Source organism: Leptonotus elevatus, chromosome 13, assembly GCF_054856555.1.
Source record: "Leptonotus elevatus isolate MCC_2025b chromosome 13, RoL_Lele_1.0, whole genome shotgun sequence".
Taxonomy (NCBI): Eukaryota; Metazoa; Chordata; class Actinopteri; order Syngnathiformes; family Syngnathidae; genus Leptonotus; species Leptonotus elevatus.
Window position 1 is genome coordinate 4,246,068 of NC_141251.1, and position 16,158 is coordinate 4,262,225.

A 16,158-nucleotide genomic window follows, 5' to 3' on the forward strand; every position below is an offset into this window, starting at 1 on the left:
TCACCCAGCACCGGTTCTCATTTCAGATTAAATTTTGGGCCATCACCTCTAATTGGATGCCTCATTTGACCTTTGAACCTGCTATCTTGTGGATAAAAATGCCGGTTACTGTCCTGTTTGCCTCCACAATGACCTTTTTTGACATTCAGGCTCTGGAAGCGCCGCAATGCAAAGCTAACGGCGTGCGATTGATCGCCGTCATGGCGTTCCCCTCCAGCAGGCGTCCCCTCCAACGACATCGAGGTTCTTCAAAGGGACAGCAGGCAGATTTAAATACAAATACGCTGCTGCCTTAATTGAGCAAACGCAAGGGGGATGTTGCCATTGTACTGTCAACATGTTGTCTCAGAGGTTGGCGTTTTATTGCTTTATTCACAAGGAATTTACATGGATTGTGTTGTCCAGATTGGGTTGTTCTCTTCTATGTGCCCTTCTGTTCCTCATGTATGCAAATACACACTCACCATAAATACGCTGGGAACGCCTACGGGCCAGCGCGTGCAATTAGCCATCAGCTCACTTGCTGCTCCTATAGAAAATCAATCGAGTCATTAAAAAATGTAGAATTTTCACAGAATTCAACATTTTCATTGTCTTTTTTTTGGGCTTTCTTTTGTTTGCCAGGTTCACTTCCTGTCCCCTCCCGTGGTGGTCTTCAAATTGGGCCCCTGCACTGTGACTATCACAAGCCACACCCCTGCTCTCCCTGTGGATGAACTCCCCCCCCCCTTCAGCGGCGGCTGGTAATTGCTACAGTGAGATGTGGATCAGTGGAGCTGCCCTAATCAATAAAGTCTTCATCAGCTATTTCCCCTGATGATTCTCCTCATTTCTGCCTTAATTGTTCTTTTTCATCCAACAAGCTCTGCACCGTTAATGTGTTAGCGTGTGTGTGTGTATGTGTCTCGACGGACAAACAGTTAATGGAGGCCGAGCTGAGGGAACCATACGATGACTGTGACCTCCGTGGGAGCAAAATGAGGGCTGATCCTGCCTCAGACTTCCCAGAGAGAAGCTTCATGACCGATGCCAGAGCTGTCCCAAAATCAGAGGTAGACTTAAATTGTGTAAAAAAAAAAAAAAAGTACTACAATTAGTTGTAAATCCAAAATAAGTGTTGTTGTTTTTAAAGGACAAAGAAAAGAAGAAGAAAAATACAAATAATTTAATTAAAAGTAGTGATCCACATTATTATATATTTTTGTGAATATCACACAAACAAAAACTTCAATAACTGTAAAGGTTTGACTTGTTTCAGGGTTTTTCCTGGCTCAAATTGAGGCAGAGGTGGTATCATCCTGACTATGATGGGTGACTACCTTATTTTAAGGTATTGGTACTCACGGCGGTGACCGATACCATTATCGGCCGCCCTCCTGCAGCCGTTTTACGACCGGGGACAAGAAATGAGAAATTCTAAGAATATAAAGTTGCCATTAAGTTCATGCAAATTTAAGGAAAAATAATATATTGGGATTTATAGGTCTTTAAAAAAAAAAATCTCTCATTTATGGGTGGGGAATTTTATATACTAGTGGTATCGGTATTTTGTATCAGTAGCGGTGACTACTCAAGAGTTGCGTATTGGTCTGGAAAAAAGTGGTATCGAACATCCCTAATCCTGACCATGCGCCATGACGTGCATGTATTCTCTAAATTCAACTGACTCGCTTTCATTTTTTACAGGCAAAATATAATTCCATGTTTCAATAATAAGAATAAGAATATGACTATTATCATGTTAAAGCATTTATTCGTCATTGAGTCTTATCAGATTGTTCCTAATAAAGTGACATTTAAGTGTATTTTCCAAATTTTTCCTTCCGCTCCCCTGTGACCTTCATCCCCGTTCCGTTTCGGCCCACAACTCCAGCGGAGAATCGGAAATGATTGCAGTATAATAATTGTGTTCCTTCAGCACTTATTGCCCTTCTGTGCCAGTAAAACGGTGTGGGACCGCCGTTGTCCCCGGGGGGAGGGGTCGCCGTCTTTCACGGGACCCGCTCTCCGGGCTGTCTGGCTCTGCAGGCATCGCCGCTCATGTGAAGAGGCGGGTTAGAGTGGGTTAACTCGTTTTTTGTCATTAAGCTAAAAAATACAGATATAATTACAGTAAGGCTGATCTTTCAAATCAAGGGCAGTTCCAATTGGGACATATAGGGGGCAGTAATGACAGTACCTCAGTTTTAAATAAGTGTCATCATACCTCATGAAATCTGAGGAAAACAACAATTTCTGTCAAAACAAATATTCAGAATACAGCTGTGTAAATGCGTAGCCCACTCAGTTCTCAGTGCTTCGTGATCTGAAATGTTTGCCCTTATAAAGATAATGATGCTCAACTCTGATTGGCGCGACCTGTTTCTAATATTCTGGTTGCTATCCTGTTCACTTAAGACTTTTAGTGAAGCTCAAGAAAGGTCGATGCACATTAAGAATTCTTCACTAAATACTTGAAAAGGGCCTCCATCAATAATTCTGGCAAGTTGAAAAAAGGCTCATCTGCCCGAGGGGCCGTTGCTCATTAGCGCCTCCTAATAAGATATGACTGGACATTCCAGGGAATTAATAGTGGGGAGCCATATTCCCTTTAACCTTATAGATTTTTGCACTTCACACCAGAAAGAAGCCTTTTTCCTTTCTCAATTGTTTTTTTTATTCACTTTGAGTAAACATTTGGCTTGTTTTGCTTAAATTTGGACACACAAAGCGGAAGGAATATTAGGTTGTTGTTTTTTTATAGAGAAGAAAGAATATATGCTTATTAGTTTTGTAGCATTGCCTGCCTTTTTGTGTTGCTGTACAATTTATGTTGACATATCTGCCACTTAAAAGTAGGGCTGGGTTTAAAAAATTGAATAATCAATATAAAATCGATTTTCCTTTTCCAGCCTGATATCGATTCATAAACCCATGAATCGATTATTTTAATATCTTTTTCCCCTTAAATTTATAAGAAAATTGAATTTTAAAGGCCACTTTTTTCGTTTATTTGACTGTTTTCTTGACATTTACTGTTCACGTGAATTTAAAAGTATTTTCTTACATTTATGAAAGACCTGACTTATTGTACTTTAAGATAATTCAGAATATTATTACATTTATATTTGCAATTATTGAATTAGAATTATGAAAATATTTTCATGTTTGTGTAACACTTAAGTGATTAGAACACTAAATCATTTAACCATTTACTTCCACCTCAAAATTTAATTTGGAATTTAATGTTTTTAAATATCAAGGACAAGGACATGATAAAAACTCCACAAAGTCATATCGGATTGAGGTAAAGTGAATCGAATTGAATCGGAAAAAAACTAAATCGAACTGAACTCTTGTGAAACGAAATCGAATCGATTGAGGAAATTTGAATTGATAACCAGCCCTACTGAAAAGATTATAACCACCGCAACATGGATGCTAGTGTCGATTGTAGAATGGAACGTTTAATTCTCTTAGTTTAAGAATTGTTCATTATTTGCTAAACTACTGCTTGTTGTGAAGTCCGCTGACACGTACTCATACGTAGGGTCACTTATTTGTAAAGTAAGCTGCCACTTTATATATTTTAGCATACTCTTGTTTATGCATACTCCAATAACTGTCCAATAAGTGATGTTTTTGTATCTTGCTTTTGAATTCCGCTGTCTTTGTCAAAAAGCTTTTTAGTTTCCTATTATGCTTATGAAAGCATCTTTAGAATGCACTTTTGCACCATCGTTCAGAGTGTTTAATAGATGGATATACTTTATTGCTCCCCTGAGGATAATTAGGGAAATTAAGTCTTAAATCACTGACCAAAAAAAGGTCTAATTTGACCCATTCAAGTGCAGAAAAGCATGAAGTCTGTCACGGCGGTGATGAATATGCCCCTCTCGCTTTTGCCTCTTTGTGTGCCTCGATGATGATTTATAGAAGCTTTATGGTTGTTGACTCGCCGAGGCTTTATGGGGAAAATGAGATGTGAGTTGTCTTACAGCCGGGCCACTCGTCTCCTTCGGTAAGCGACAATAGATTGTGCGAGAGAGGGGGGTGGGGTTCCTTTATCGACACATCCCATTACTGAGGTCTTCACGTTTTACGGCCATTTCCATAAATTCTGGCCCCAGGGACAATCTCCTGGCCTGCGTGGGGCTGATGGGGAGATCATATTGGGACTGTCGTTTGACGCTTCAGCACACACACACACACACACACACTCGCGCGCGTCCACCTCCACTCAGTGATGGAGGCCGTCCCTCCCAGTGTTGAATGAGTTTACAGATGATGAGAGTCTTAGTTCAGGTCAGTGTGTATTTACAGCTCAGTGACTTCGCTCCGTCGGTTTGGAAAGCAAACAGAGAGGGTTAAGGTTAACCGATCAGACCTCTGGGAGCAATCAGGCAGGGTGGCGAGGGGGCCGGGGGGGAGGGGGGAGCGCCATTGTCCTCCCATCAACACTGCACTATTAATCCATTACAAGCAAGCTTTAACTTACTGGTCAATTATAAGACAAACGGCTGAATAAAGTATAGAGGGAAGACAAGGCAAGGAGTTCTATGCAGCTTCAGATCTAGTAGTATATTTCGATTAGTCTGACTGATTGTCGAGCTCTCTCCCAGTTTGTCAGTGGCTGAATTAGCTGTAAATAACAGGTCAAAATACTTCTTTTTTTGTTGTTGGTACAAATAATTACATGTACATTCTGCAATTTATTAATTATTATTCCCATTTATTTTTTTTGATTGCATAATAATTGGAATTTTCTTAACAAACATGAGCGCACAATATTTGCATCAAATCCTGAGTAACAGACAAATTTCAGAATGTCATTTCAGTGGTTGTCAGTGTGCCATCCAGTGGACCAAATTAGCAACAACACTTAATTTTTGTGAAAAAAAACAGAGAATGCCATTTCTGTAGACATTGCATGTGAAGGCCTTAGGGCTGAATGAAAACCTTTGGAATTATATTGAATGACATGGAATGATATACAATCACCCGGAATGAGCTGAACGTGCTAAAATTGGAATGCTTTGAATTCATCCAGAAATCTAGAAGCAGTTGAAGGAAGAAAAATAGCACAAACATAAAAATAAAGTAGCAGAAAACAAGTTAATTAACAACTTAATTTTTGTGAAAAACTACACTTTGTGTTCGGTCCTCACGGGCCAGATTGTAACCCTTGACGGGCCGGGTTTGGCCCGCGGGCTGTATGTTTGACCACCCTGATTTATATCATGTGGATCTATCAATCTGTATGTACCTATTCTATCCCTCCTTTTTTCATCATGTTAAATAAAAGGTTTCTGTATTTAATTTAAATGATGTTATCATGGCAGACATTTACATTGCCAGCATTTATTTATTTTTAATAAAGTTGTATTGTATGTATATATATATATAAAAAATTAATCCCCTTCTAATGTCGCTTAATATTTCAAAAAAAAATTAAACAGGTTGATGCATTTAAGTCCTGATTGAGGACACACTGCAATCACATTAACAGTCATATTGTTAAAAATAAGAATAAAAGGTATTATGTTCGTGAAGGCAATTTTTATGGTACAGTATAAAGGAGCTCATTTTTGTGTATCCCGTCATTTGTCAGAAGAGGGCGCTGTGTGCTTAAGGTTCTTTGGACTAATAGAAAGGACATGGGTTTTTTTTGTAATTACCGGTAAATTTGAAAAGTAATATTTTACTTGTAAGTAATTATAGTTTAAAGGTATGACATGATTTTGCCCATATTTTTTGCTGCATCATTACCCATAACTAAAAGTCCAAATATTTTTTTATTCCTTAACAAAAGGGGAAAAAGCACTATAAAATGATTTTGTAAGAAAATTGTGTTTTTAGTATCAATACATTTTTGTGCACTAACTCCAAAGTAAAAAATATAAATAAATTTTGTGTAATGATGCCATCTGCTGGCTCGCCACGGTAGTGCGCTGTTTCACGCTTTCTCACATTAGCATGTGAGCGATAATTAAGGAGGCCTGTTTGCAGTTGACATGTCAAACGCCTGCCCACACAGAAACACACACACAAGCATACACAGACATGCTCACACACACTCCTGTCACCTGTGTTTGTTAAACATTAGCGGCATCATCAGGCTGGGTCACTTCAGTAATTAAAGGATGGCTGACTGGCATGTTATTACACGCGCACGCGCACACACACACAAACACGTGCCTCCTTACTAAGTATCAGCATGGGTGTGCAAACACTGCAGGGCGCAGATGAGGAATTAAAAACTCTTGTTTATGCAGTTGAATTTTGCTGCCCATCAGAGGGTCCGCAGCACCCTGATGAAGGCTTCCTGCTGAGGAGCGTTGATGTTGACCAGAGACTCAACACTTTTTGTTGGAATGAGCTCACAAAGGTACTTTTGCCAAAAGCAAAAAAAAAAAACATGGCTGTATTGTCAGTTTTATTATGGTTTATACACATAGTGATCATCAGGCCAAATGTAAGCATTTGCCCTCCATTTTGATCAAAGTCAGTTTAGAAAGTCTGCAAGATTATACCGAGTGGTGTGGGGTGTGTTGAGTGTTTTTTTAATTTAATTTTTTCCCTCTCTGATCTGCTACAGCCAACAATCGTAAATATTAAACCTGTTCAATATTCACAATAGTAAATCATTATGTGGGTCTTGAACACTGAGTTGGGCCAAGCCACGGGTTCCGTGATAGTGATGTGAAGTGGAAGTGGCAGTTAATGATTTTAAAATGTTACTTAAATTGTTACCAGATACATGTTTGTCACTTCCACTGCCAATCCCCCTGGGAATTATAAACTAATAAGGATAAAGCAATCGCTCTCTCTCTCTCTCTCTCTCTCTCTCTCTCTCTCTCTCTCTCTCTCTCTCTCTCTCTCTCTCTCTCTCTCTATCTAGATATAAATCTAGATATTTATATCTATATAGATATATATCTCTATATAAAAATTCTTGACAATAATGTTATATGTGACTCGCTAGTCTAAAAATGACATTCTGATTAATATTACATTTGTGGAATATGAGTTAAGCAGCAATATCCAGCGCAGCTTCAGAAAACAGGTGAGCAGTGATTGGTCGTTGCCTGAGCAACATTGATGTCATCTTCAGTCGATAGCAAGTGGCAAAATGGCCGCCCCCCGTGATGGACAAAAACGGCTGGATTTTGCTTCATAACTCATATTTCACAAATGTAATATTAATCAGAAAGTCATGTATAGACTAGTGAGGTCACATACAACATATTGTCAAGATTTGTTTAAGGTTGACTTCCACTTCAAAAAAAAAAAAAAAAAAAAGTATATTTCGTGCTCTCTACTTTCTTTCCCAGCTCATCAAACAATACGCTTCACTTTTGGATCATGTGTGAACGTGATCACGCCACCCCAAGACAAACTGCCGATGTATTTCTTTGAGTGAAAGGCATGTGTTGTCTCTCTTATTATCTTTATTCTGCTTCAGTTGCTGGGTATTGTGCTTGGCGCCGGCCGAACTGGCTTTGCAGAATCCTATCAGGGTTACTGCTTCCCTCCCACAAGACGTCTCGATGCCAAGGACGGAAGACAGATGACTGCCACTCGCATGTGGAGTGCACACATGCTTCTGTTGCATGTGTTTCGTGTTAGTGGCTTCTTTGGTTCTGCTCGACTCCCCCTCGCTATTTGGATTCAGTCGCGGTCTTGACTTCAACTCCGAGCCTCATTCAAACACTCCCATCTCGACACCGAGGTGCCGTCCTTTGTGTTGTCCTGTTCCCATAACATCCCTCGGACCTTGTCCAGGTCTGGCACCCGTTTCCCTGTCCTCCCACCCCTTCTCAGACCTTGACTCATGCTTATTATACCCCCCCCCCCTTCCCCACCCCCTCACTCAACCTTCCCTGGGGGCCACCCAAATTGAGAAAAGCAGACTCCCCGCCCCCACATCTACTTGCCATTGACCCTCTAAGACCACAACAGGAACCACATTCTTTCCTTTGTGGGCCCGTCTTTCATCCTTGGCCACCAGAAATAACCTGCGAGGGAGAATTGTGTGGTAGAGAGACGGTTGCTTTTGTTCAGGTTGTGCCACAACGTGTTGATAAAACCTTTTGTGAACGGTCAAATGTAGCTGCTTTGATTGAACACTAGGTGGCAGCCTTGGTAGAACACTTTGCACAAGCTTCTTTAAGTCAACCTTAAACATTTCTTGACCTCACTAGTCTAAACATGACATTCTGATTAATATTACATTTGTGACTAAGACCTATGAAGCAAAATCTAGCCATTTTTATGCATCTCAGGGGGCGGCCATTTTGCCACTTGCTGTCGACTGAAGATGACATCAGTGTTGCTCAGGGCTCAGGTAACGACCAATCACAGCTCACCTGCTTTCTGAGCTCTGATAGGTTGTTACCAAGGTTATTTTAGTTAACGAAAACTAACGAAAAAACAAACTAAAATTAAAAAAACAATTTCGTTAATGAAATAAAATAAAATTAAAAAGGCTTTTTAAAAAAACTAAAAATAACTAAAACTACATTTTATGTTTGACAAAACTAACTACAGTAAATCTAACTTATTATTATAACGAAAATGTCTGTTTTAGTCTTTGGTAATTAATTTATTACAGGAGCCTTTGAGGATGATTTTAAATGTGATTTTAAGTATATTTATTTTGATATTAACCGGAATAAAGACGTTTGAAAGTGTGCCACACAGAAGGGATGTCATCTAGCACCAGCCAATAGAAAAGCACTTTCAGATGACGTTTTGCGCATTTGACTTTTGGCTCCAATGGCTCGGTTCGCCTGCTTTTTCATTTAACTCAGCCGAAATGCAACGCTAGGTAAGAAATGCGTTACTTTTTTCATTTTACCATAGTGTTTATTAAATATTGCCCACAAGTAATACACATAAAAAAAAGAAAACTAATACTTAAACTACAATTAAGTCTTTTTTAAATAATGAAAACGGAAAAAAAACCTGACAGATCCACTCTGAAAACTAACTGATGAATTGAAAACTATAATGAAACTTTTAAAACTATAATGAAACTTTTAAAACTATAATGAAACTTTTAAAACTATAATAACCCTGGTTGTTACCTGAGACCTGAGCAACACTGACGTCATCTTCCGTCGACGGCAAGTGGCAAAAGCTGGATTCTGCTTAACTCATATTCCACTAACACAATATTAACCAAAATACCATATTTTGACTAGTGGGGCTGCATAGAACATATTATTATCAATAAATATTTGTTGGGTTGACTTCCCCTTTAACATCAAAGAAAGGCCTTTCATGTACAGTATAGTTAAGCCCTGATGTTATTCACTCAGTCTTAATCCCTGTCTAATATAAAAGTGTTGCTTTGGCTCCATCTGGTGGCATCTTGGTACCAACAAACCGTGTTGAAGTGAAGGGAGCAGCTTCATTTATACACACCATCCCTGTCCAGTAAAAAAAGTCATTGCTTGATCTGATCTATCGGCCGTTATAACTATTTGAAATTAGTTTTAGAATAGTTTTCACTATTTGTGTCAGGCCAATACTGCAGACCCTCTATTAGATGAAACAATAATTTCTACATACACACTCCAGCTCAACGTCATGTTTAAAGTCAGCCTTTACGTCGGGTTTGTACAACTGTTACTCGTGTTGACCCAGAGGCAACGGCAGCAGCCTGCCAGTCGCAGTGAGACAGGATCTAACAGGACAAGACAGTACAAGGTGTGGTGTGTGTTTATTTTGTTAGCTAGGCTTCCTTCATTACACACGCACTTCCTGCAATAGCGATAACCCCGTTGGAATGGCCGTAAACATCGAGCCTATTCTTTGCAACGGAGGACGGCTCCATTTGAGACATTGCGGAATGGCAATAGTAGTAAGCGAAAAATGAAGGGCACGTGAAAATCACATGTAAACGATCCAGTCAAAAATGTCTTGACTTTTAAGGTTACAGTAGTTTGGTGAGAACACAGTGCATATGGACTCCACTTGCCTGTATGCACTTTCAAAAAAAATTTGTTTGTTTTTTGTTTTTGATGCATCTAAAAAAAAGTCAGATTGGACTCCACGTACCTCAATGCACACAATTTCTAGTCCTCCTAATTTAAAGAAAATGTTTTTGAAAAGTTTTCGATGCATCTCAGAATATTGTAGTGCGTATGAACTCGACGTACCTAGCTGTATGTGCTCCTTACAATGGCTGCTCATGCAAATCAAAAGTTGAGACTTATTTAATGCATCTCAAAATATTGTGTATGTAACGACCACCTACTAATACTGTGTGAATTTCACATACCTGTATGCATTCCCTACAAAGTCATGTCCTCCATCTCAAACTTGAAACTGTATTACTTTTGAAACGTTTTTAATGCAACTGAAGTGTATATGAACTCCACATCCCTGTATGTACTCCCTACAATGTATTGTTCATATCAAAAGTCAAACCATTATTTTAAAAAACTTTTTCATCCTCTCAAATCAGTGCAATATGAATGCAACACAACCGTCTTGTGTCAGATCACATTAGGTTAATCAATAGTGGCTAATGAAATGGCCCGAGTGTGATGTCCCATTCTACAGTAAAGCCAAAGCCAAATCTATGGCTGCTATTCACATTAAGGACAAGCTCAATAACTCTTTTAAAAGACGCATGGCTGTGATACAGAACATGTGTTGAACGCTAAGTGAGGGAAAACCTCCCCATCCGTATTGCACAAAAAGTTTTTGATCGCACACTCGCTCTTAAACCTTCAATTTTCACATCAGGCGCCCCCCCCTTCCTCCCCCCGCTTGACAGCTTGATTTGGATTCACCGCCAACAATCACCTAAACTGCTCGAAGGTGTGGAGGCCTACTGGGGAAAAAAGAAGTCATGTATAAAAACAAGCTAGGTCAGGAAGCCTGGAGTCGATCCAGTCAAGGGATCAATGATAAGCTGACAAGGATTTCAGAAAACACTATTTTAATGACTACTATTCCCTTTTCATGAAACAGTAATTATCTGTAAGATTTATGACTTTAATGTCCATCAGTCAGTGTTTACAAGGTTGTGTGATGTTGAAAAGTTACTCTCCATTGGCATTTGTCCAAATCTTAATTGCACGTTTTTGTTTCTTTTACAAGCTTACTGGTAGTAGGAAAGCTGTGTTTTGATATGCTGCAGTCCTTATGCATCGGGCCAAGTTGCGGTGGTGAGAGAGCCATATGATCCAGCAGGTGGTGTCGTCATTGGTTGTTTATGAGTTTTCAATCAAATCAGGATTGTGTATAGGATTGTTTGCAACTGGTGGCAGCTCTTGTTACTCTGTATTTTGCTTCAGGTGAAATGGTACACAAATTGTAGAGGATAGCTCCAATTGAAATGCATTTGTGTTGATGCAGATCTGGAAACTGTTACCAGATACCTAAAAAGATGGTTCCAATTATCGGTACTAAAAGGCTGAAGGAGACCCCTTTAGATTTCATTGCGAGCACAGACACAGGAACTGTGATGGAAGGCACAAAAAAAAAAAAGATGGATCCCATTTACAAATGTGCCAAAGGAGACTGCATTAAATATCATTCTGTCTCCAGTTGCCTCATGGGAGAAGAAAGATGGCGTTAAATTCTGGTGTGAAAGAAAATCTAGCAATTGTAATGGAAGACCCTGAAAAAATGGCTCCAGTTGACCCAAAGAAGATCACATTAAATTCCAAAGTGAAAGCAGATCCAGGAATTGTAAGTGAAGCGTGAAGACCTTAAAAAGAGAATCATGGGCCAGACACGATTGCATTGAATTTCAATTTGAATGCAGATCCAGAAATGATGACTTACGACCCGCAAAATGATTTGACTTATGAGCCATAGAACAACACATGGGTATAGATTTAGTAAAAATAAATAAATAAATAAAATACTCTAAAAAGTTGAGCATAATCACATTTGGAGGATAGCACAACAGTAACGCCAATGATCTTCTGTCTTCAGCGTCTTCGCCTCATGTCCTGGAACCTGAACATCAATCGCAGGAAGCTGTTTGGTAAATATTTTGATCCAGATAAATGTCACTTTTACACACATCACAAAGCCAATAGCTGGTGTTTGAGATCAACTGTCTAAACAGCAAAAAAAAAAAAAAAAAAAAAAGTAAGCCTTGTGGCTTTTTTATTCGGCTTTTACGTCCATATGGCTGCACTTTAAAAGTGGTCGAGACTTCTGGTGGGGGAGCGGTCATATGACACACATTTGAAAACACTTTGTGGTCTCTTTGTGGTGGCGACAAACACCGTTACGGCCTCTGTGGTATGCATGTCCAGATAAAAACGGTCGATGAAAGAAGTTTGCTTTTTTTATCATATGATGTGCTGTTGACGGTCATAAGAAAAAAACAAATCCACAGAATAATAATGCAAAAAGTCATATGATTGAAATTGCACTTTTTTGGGGGGTTTACACTGTAGCCTTTAATTTTTGTCCCAAAATGTTATTCTACAAAATACAACGTATATTCTGAAAATTGCGCGTCGCTGTGCGTACATTCAAACTTTTCCTCACAATTCCTGTTTTAATCCTGCCATTTTTTCCTCCTGGTACTTACAACTCATATTTAGATTTTTCCTCCGAGTGGCCCTCATTGTTCTGGGCTTTTGCTTTTTTTAAATAAATTGTTCCCAGCGAATGTTAGCGAAGAGGAGGGTTACATGTGACGGGGTCAGTCAGGGCATTTTCGACGTAAGTAAAAATAGGACAATTCAATGTGAAAAGTGAAGTCAATCTCCAAGCAAACACGAGCAGCCTTTGAAGCCGTTAAATTGCATTTTCTCCGCTGCCGCAAACGGCGAAGCCTTCTTTTTACACATGAGGGTTTACTCAACACAAAGAGCATCTTTGTTGCTTTTATCAGCAACGAGAGAAGAAAGGGCTGATGGGGAAACGGAAATAGAACGAGGTTTGTAAGATTGACTAATGCCGAAAAGTGGAGTGAAAGCTCATAAAACTCGTGACACCTAATCAATCCCTCGCTGACGTCCTGCATGCTACACAGGTAGCCACCCTTTAACAAGGCCTGTTCACATGTTAACATTTTACTGATGCAACATCACCGTACGACAGCCAACAAGGACCTTCTTTGTTTATCCGTTGACTTGCATCAGTGCGATTGGATCTCGGTGCCATTAGATGGCCTTCCATGTATGCACGCATGTAGAATGTATAAACATGCTGATGATGTAGCACTATCATGTGTCATTTTCATGATTGCTCCGGACCCGCCTCGAACCTTGTTCCTAAAACGACTTCATTTCTCTCACAGGATGAATAAAGTCTAGCCAGTATCTAAAAGTACTTGCCGGGAAAAAAAATCGAGTGTTGTTGAATGCTCCGCCTGCATGCGTTGTGACCGTTTGTGTTCAAAAAGTTGTTCAAAAAGTTTTCTAGCTCGGACTCGCACGCAATTATTATTATTATTATTATTATTTTTTTAAATATATATTTTGTATGTGTGTGTGTGTGTGTGCGTGCGTGTGAGTGTGTACTCATTAGGACTCGCACCCTAACTGCGTTTGCGATTGGTTTACTGTTTTAGCAGCGAATCCCAAATCAGTTCGAATGGGTTACGAATTGTACTTTTGACAAAAAACAATTGCATTGCATTGAGTGTTAGCATTTAGCTAGCAGGAAGTTCATCTGGTTTTGGTTAAATATACAAGATGTCATTCTGTGTCTTATCTTTAGTTTTGTAGTAAACTTCAACTGGGAGTGACAATAAACATTTAAAGAATCTTTTTTTTTATTGAATTCACAATCCGCAATTGCCCGAATGATGGCTTGTATCAAAAACCTTGTAAATCCGGTCATTCAAATCTCAAGGCATCACTGTGTTGTTTTCATGAATCTAAATATTGTAAGCCACAAAGCAAGGTCAGATTCCAGTAAAAGTCGCAAATGAGTTTGTGGTGGGATGTTTTCACATCATAACCTCTGACTGTTATTGTAACTTCAAAATATAAGAATGGCTTGCGCGCATGTTTGTGTTTTGTGTCCTCTTCTAACAGTGGTATGAATAAATGAGCTGCTCTCTCACGGCTCAAGCCAAGAAGTATATGCCAACCCCCCCTCCCCCCACTCCATGTCCTCCTCCTGCTGCTGGCCTTGTGTTTGTTTATTTACACTTACAGTGGATAGAAATCACAACAGTCCAAAAAACAACTCTTCCTCCTTTCATTCCACTTCTTCGTGAGGCCTGCGGAGGCCATCCGAGCCAGTGTCCGTGTTTAGGCGGTTGCTCCCCGGAGAGCGAGCCCGCCATAATAGACGGGGTGGAGCGGCTTATGGGGCTTTCCAAACCCCACCGGAGCCCTTAGAAAGCCTCGGTAAAACGGCATTGCGCTCAATTTCAAAAACCAGCGTACACATCATCAGATGACGGCTGAAGAATGCCTTTTGTGGCTGTCTCGCGCTGATCTTGGCTGGACAATCCTGCAGCCAGCCTTGTAAATGTGCACAGTGTGTTGTTCACGTCGTAACACTGCTCGCTGCGTTGTTGCGTCACTCACTCGCTCACTCGACTCTTTTACTTCATTTCTCTTTTCTTGTTGAATGTGGGAAGCATTGTACCCAAGATTCAAACCCTAAGCCTAGGAAATGCAAGGCCAACATGCTAACCACTTTATTAGGCCTTTCCCTAAATGACTCTGATAAACACTTGAGAATGGACTTTCACCTTGGGAAAATGTTCTACATAGGGAGTCGGCTACCGTTCCTTCCTCCAACACTCCCTGCATCTCCCTTATCAAGACTAATGATGAAATCGTCCAATTCTCAGACAGGCGAGAAGTGCATCTCCAAACAAAAGCGCCTGGCATTGTTTGATCGCTGCACACACGGAAGGCACGCAAGCGCCCCACGCTCGCAGAGCACACACGCAGTGTGTATTTGTGTCTAATTGTGTGACTTGCTTAAGCAGGCTTGACAAACATTTGGTTACAAAAGGCTCTAGGCCTATTTGATTTTCAAAACAGACAAAATTCTTAATGTCTCTGGAAAATATGTATACAGGGTAATAGTTTATTGTAAAAATTTATTAAAAGTTCATTCTCATTTGTAATTAATTTACTTGTAATTGATTTCATTGCTATTAACTAACCAGTTATTTACTAATATAAAAACTATATATATATATATATATATAAACATGATAAATGTAGAAAAATTTATCTACTAAATATGTACTAGTTAATTAGTTTTAAAAAACATTTGAATTATTATTATAAATATTTATTATTAATTAATTAAAAATAGTTTTAAGGACTGGTATATTAAAAGTACGCCAATTTATGTAAAGAGGAAGTCAACCCTCCAAAATTTTGGGGGACAATAATATGTTCTATGCAGCCCCACTAAATATGGTATTTTGGCAAATATTGCGTTAGTGAAATATGAGTTAAGCAGCAAAATCAAGCTGTTTTTACCCATCTCAGGGGGCGGCCATTTTGCCACTTGCTGTCGACTGAAGATGACATCAATGTTGCTCAGGTCTCAGGTAACAACCAATCACAGTGCAGCTTCAGAAAACAGGTGAGCTCTGATTGGTTGTTGCCTGAGCACTGAGCAGCATGTCATCTTCAGTCGACAGCAAGTGGCAAAATGGCCGCCCCCTGAGATGTCTAAATATAGTTGGATTTTGCTTCATAACTTATATTTAAAAAAAAAAAATTGTAATATTAATCTGAATGTCACGTATAACATATTAGTGTCAAGAAATGTTTATAGTTGACTTCCACTTGAATGTGAATTTTAATAAAACAGATGAAAATGAATATAAACATTGAAATTTAAGAATTTTAGGGGGTAGAGGGGAATAATATAGCAAATATAGAGCTAAACCCTTTGCAGTGTTTGCTTAGTTTACAGCCATAGGCGGCCTATTGTCGCTGGGTTTCCCCCGCTGCATGTGGACCTTTTCGCACAATGGCTCATGTTTGACATTGACTGCGAGGATGAAAAGGCGGAGTGAAAACACGAGACTGCACGCCGGCGGATGAGCGTGTACAGTAAGCCTCAATCTCAGTGTCACCTTCTATACACGAGGCTTTCAATGTCATTGGACCTGAAAGGATTTTCTGGGCTAGGAGGAAAAAAATGCTGGACACATGATAGCTTTATCAATGCTTTTCTAAGCCGACTAATGGTCCTCCTTCCCAGCCAGAT

The 16,158-nt window shown here is 39.5% G+C and overlaps 1 long non-coding RNA gene across 2 annotated transcripts in view; it reads left to right on the forward strand.

The window, feature by feature from the left end:
- The window catches only part of LOC147163532 (uncharacterized), a 39,733-nt gene that overhangs the window by 21,277 nt on the left and 2,298 nt on the right, over positions 1 to 16,158 (forward strand). For both annotated transcript variants that reach the window (XR_015096886.1, XR_015096887.1), the window contains exons 6-8: positions 625 to 743; positions 921 to 1,052; positions 11,938 to 11,989. This is a non-coding gene — a long non-coding RNA (uncharacterized LOC147163532). The remainder of the gene's footprint in view (positions 1 to 624; positions 744 to 920; positions 1,053 to 11,937; positions 11,990 to 16,158) is intronic.